Source organism: Dipodomys merriami, unplaced genomic scaffold (genome assembly GCF_024711535.1).
Source record: "Dipodomys merriami isolate MVZ:Mamm:240054 unplaced genomic scaffold, mDipMer1.0.p SCAF_38, whole genome shotgun sequence".
Classification (NCBI taxonomy): domain Eukaryota; kingdom Metazoa; phylum Chordata; class Mammalia; order Rodentia; family Heteromyidae; genus Dipodomys; species Dipodomys merriami.
The window spans coordinates 12535902-12540760 of NW_027205381.1; the positions used below are offsets into that span (position 1 = coordinate 12535902).

General features: G+C 45.7%; 1 pseudogene; it reads right to left on the bottom strand.

Annotated features, from left to right (window-relative positions):
- Positions 1 to 1777: 1777 nt before the first annotated feature.
- On the bottom strand, positions 1778 to 3719 carry LOC138804982 (tRNA (cytidine(32)/guanosine(34)-2'-O)-methyltransferase pseudogene; annotated as a pseudogene).
- Between the last annotated feature and the right edge of the window lie 1140 nt (positions 3720 to 4859).

The window sequence follows — 4859 nt, forward strand, 5'->3', positions numbered from 1 at the left end:
GAGTTGACCAGGTAGAAACATGGTTGGCCCTGTAGTCCTAACTCCATTTACATATACATACATTCATGGTTAAACAGAGATATATGTGCACTGACACTGAGGACAGGGTCATATCTGGTTACTTATATATACATATATGTTCATACAAGATGCATGCTTACACATACCCAGCCCCAGGCCCATAGTCAAATGTATACCTATGCACATATACACTCAAGGCACATACATTCAAGGCCAGGCTGACAAATTTCTCCACAAGCACACACATACACATGCACAGGTTTTCATATGTATGTATTTCTATATGGTCTATCTGGTATGTACCCATACAGACTCTTGGGTACCACTCATGTTCATAACTGAGTAAGTGGTACTCAAAGTCTGTATGCAGACACACCAGCCTAGGCCACTGGGCCTCCTACACCTAGGACGAGTTGTCTGTGTGTACATGTGTGTCAGGATGCTCATGCAGTCAGAGAGACAAGATACTCAGTCTAGCACCCACAACTATAGGCAATTGGTTATGCCCAACTTGTCACAAACATGCTATAAATGTCTAGTTCCTCATCCACCTGCTCTGCATCTCCATGAAAATGTACAGATGCATGTGGTAGCCCTATGTGTGTATATATATATATATATATATATATATATATATATATATATATATAACCACATCTGCACGTGTCAACAAAGCATGAATGCATATACACACTTACACATACACATACACAGAGGCAGAAGCACACTGTTTACATACACACAACTTCACACATCTTCAAGTAGGTATGCCCACACACATATCTTCACATTCTTATCCACCAACACCCAGACGGCAATGGCCCCTAGTTTCTGTGTTTAGCAGCACTTTATGGTGAGGCCCTATCTGAGATTCAGGATATAGCTCAACTTTCTGAAATCACTATGTCATCTTGTAGTCATAGTCAGACATTTAATCCTTCCTTTGGACTGCCACTAGGTGCATTATGCCTGCTCTTTGAACCAAGGCATGAGTGGATAGTGGCACAGATGTTCTAAAGATGATAACTTGGAGGAAGTAGGCATTAGAGTGGAGCATTAGAAGGTAACTCCAAACCATCCTGAATACTCCAAAAGCAGTTATTACTAAGCCTGAAATAGGGTTGGGCACAATCTATGGATGAACCCTCTAAAGCTACAGATTACCTCAAATTTAATCCCTGCCTTTCCCTGACTGCTCTTCCCCTCTCAGCTGCAGAGTTCCCTTCCACTAAAAAAGAAGAATGTGCCAAACAGAATTTTCCATATTTCGTTCAAATGTCCAATTTCCACATACATGACCAAGATGAATCTTTTGCAATCAGTCCTAAAAGTCCAAGGTCAAGGTCTGAGTAGAATTGGTTTTCAGTATGACCAACATGAATCTCCTGCAATCAAACCTGAAAAGTTCTGGAAGCTAAAACCTGATAGGATTGGTTTGTGGTGAGATATCATTTCCTAAGTTGTATACTGAGACCTTGTTGTGAGTTGTGAGTTGTTGTGGGTTGTGAGTATTTCTTACTTCACAGAGGAAGGAGGGTATTCTAGAGTCACATAAACAAGTGTATATAGTTCTGTGGTGATATTGAAGCATACAAACACAAGCTAAAAAAGTCATAACCCAAGTTGTCAGATTTCCTCATAATTTCTTTCCTTGTTTTATCTTCACATGGCTTTTGCAGGTGCTCACATTGGTATCTTTGTCCATGCTCCATTAGTGAGATTTGAAAATAAATCCATCAATACACACTCTGCTTTTTCCTAAAAGGTGAAAACCTCTATTTGACTGCCAGCTTAATGTGTTAAGGGGAACAATTTATTCCACTGTCTTCAGATCCAATATAGTGTAGTGATAAGGGATGTGTGAAGGAAATACATTCACTTTGTTGATGACACTGTCCTGGATATGGATCTCCTTAGGCAGCCTTCCCTTCTTCAATATGCAGGCCTCCTGGCATGGGGCTGAGATGGGAGGGTGTATGGGGAGAGTGTACTTGTACTGGGAGCCATCCTTCAGATTCAGGGGGTAGCTGCAGTCCCAGTCATAGGCATTCAAGTCCCCACAGGCCACAAAAGGTACGATGATCCCGATAGGGCCAGTCATCTGAGTAGAATCCTAAAAGTAGTCCAGCAAGCATTTGGCCAGATCTGCCATAAAGCCTTTAGGACATTCATAACCCTGACAGACAGTGAAGGCCTCGATGCTGGAGTTTCTGATGATCCTGGGTTTGGCACAAAGTACACAGGGAAAGAAAACTCGCAGCTGGCTGTAGAGCAAAGTTACATCCTGGGCTCTTGTTAGATCAGCCCAGGAGAGATGGCCCCTTCCCTTGACCCTCTCCATGTGCACCCTAGAAGTCCCGCCCAGCACCTGTAACCCAGACAACTGGCATGCTTGGGGGGGAATGGCCCTGGGCTGGGGGGGGGCGGGGGCGAAGTGGGCCCGTCCCAGGTCTCTAAGGTCATTTCCTGATCCTCAGAGGGCAGCTCTGTGGCGACGTCCCCACATCTCTCTCCCCCATATAATCTCTTATCTGGCCATAAGCCATGTTTGTCTGCCATACCATCTTGTGTGGCTGGAAGTTTGCTCTTTCCCCGTGTCAATAATTCCTCTACCCTGAACCACGTGGGAGTTTCCTTTCGGCAACTCAGAATATCTTGGCCACAAAGCAGCCAACCAAGTTCAAGATATATGTAGTGATCCTCAGAGCTGCTAGGAGGAGCTGGGCCTGCATGTACACATCGGCATCATAGAGGCCAATGACAAGAGCCCCATCACATACCACTAGGTCGGCAGGGCAGCCCTCACAGTGATGGTTCATCTGTTTAGAGAACTGGGTGATATCCCCCTGGATCTGTATCACACCCGATAGGGGCACCATAGCCACCACAGGGCCAGACCCTTGACTCCCCAGGTTCTGGCTACACACAGATCAGCGCATATGTCATGCTTGAAACAGCTGCAGCAGCTTGAAGGCACTGTGTGCTACATTCTCCTTGGCCAGGTGGTAGTAAATGTCTTGCTTAGCCTTTTGATCTCCTTTCCATCTCTCACACTGCAGGCCCGGCAAACCATGGGTGACAGTGCCCTGTTTTGGGAACAGAGGAAAAGGTCTCTTGTCTACTTCAGCTCTGGAAGCAGGAAGGGGCAGGAAGCAAGGAGAAGAGGAAGAAGTCTGGCCCACTAGCTGTTAGCAGCCCCTCCATCTCAGTCCTCAGTCCCTCCCTCAAAACCAGTGAATCTTCCCAGGTCTCACTGCAGCTGGCCTTCATCCCAGGCCGTTTCCCCTACTTTGCTTCCCGAAACCATGTTTCACTCTACCCCCAGATACTGCCCCAATTGTAACTATTAAAATCAGAAGACCCCACCCGGGCTATGTGCCATCTTTCGCTTTCAGCTGCGACTTCCCTTCTCTCCCCTAGCCTCAGACTATAAATTTGGCCCTAAACAAAGGACAGGTGTCATTTCTCCCTTTCCCACGGGAGAGGTGGCTTGGCAGCCTCAGCTGGCAATCAACTGTTCTTCCTGTTGGTAGCTGTGTGTCCATGTGGTTTTCTAGGCTGGAGCTTACACTAGCCGTCAAAGTGTCAACACAAGCATGAACCAGCAGGAAGAGGGAGGACTCAAATGCACGTTTCACCCAGTATCGCGATTTGCAGTGTGGGACACCCAAGGCTCCCGCCAAGCCCAGACAAGCCATCTTGTACCTTGTAACCGGGCCGCACAAATTGCCATTCCCAGCATGCAACATGTCTGAACTGATGCACCGTGCACTCCCACCTAGGATCCTGTTTTTTGGTCCCAAGGCCAAAATGAAAGCCTTTCAGAAATGCTGAAGCAAGTGATGTGAAGGGTAAACAAAGGAGGAGGCTGCAGTGCTTGGTAAGAAATGTACGCATTATCCTGCCCATGCAATTGTAACCCCTCTGTACAGTATGTTCACAAATAAAATAAAATTAAATTTAAAAAAATGCTGAAGCAATGGGTAGCAAGTGCAAGGTCAAGCTGGGCTACATAGTGAAACTTTGTCTCAAAATGAACATAATAAAGAGTGAGATCAATACACTCTTTTGTTCCCCCCTCCCCCACTCCTGTGGTCAAGTCTATGGACTACATTTCCCAGGATGCAACTGTTCACTTTTTTCCCCAGAGAAAGCTCCTCATTCCTTGTGGTAAGGCTGGCAAGTTCAAATTCTGCAGACAAGAAATCCAAGGAAGAACTGTTATAGCTAGAGATTGAGGCTGACTTCTGGTGAAATTCCATCCCAAATACACATATGTTTTTTGGTGTATGTGTGTTGGGATGGGGGGGGGGGAGTGATCATGAGGCTTGAACTTAGGACCTAGGCACTGTCCCTGAGCTTCTTCACTCAAAGATAGTGCTCTACCACTTTGAGCTACAGTGCTACATCTGGTTTTCTGGTGGTAAATTTGAGATAAGAGTTTCATAGACTTTCCTGCTTGGGCTGGCTTTGAACTGTGATCCTCAGATCTCAATCTCCTGAATAGCTAGGATTATAGCAGCACTGGTTCCCAATACGCATTTTTAATTGAAATTCATAACAACCTACTTGTGGGCAGGAAGTTATTATATTCCCCAAATTATATATTTATACTTGAAATGACCTCGATTTGAGAAATCCATGTGAGCCTTTATTAGCTGGGCGGCAACTGCCTTGTCCTGGACTATCTCCGGACTAAGAGCAGCAGCGACCTCCAATGGGCAGGGTTTATAAAAGCCAGAACCACACACAGGTAGCAGTTTAGCAAGCAAACAAACTGATTTACAAAAGCTCAGAGATCATTAGGGGCAGGGATAGTCTTAAGCTGTGGTCAGGAC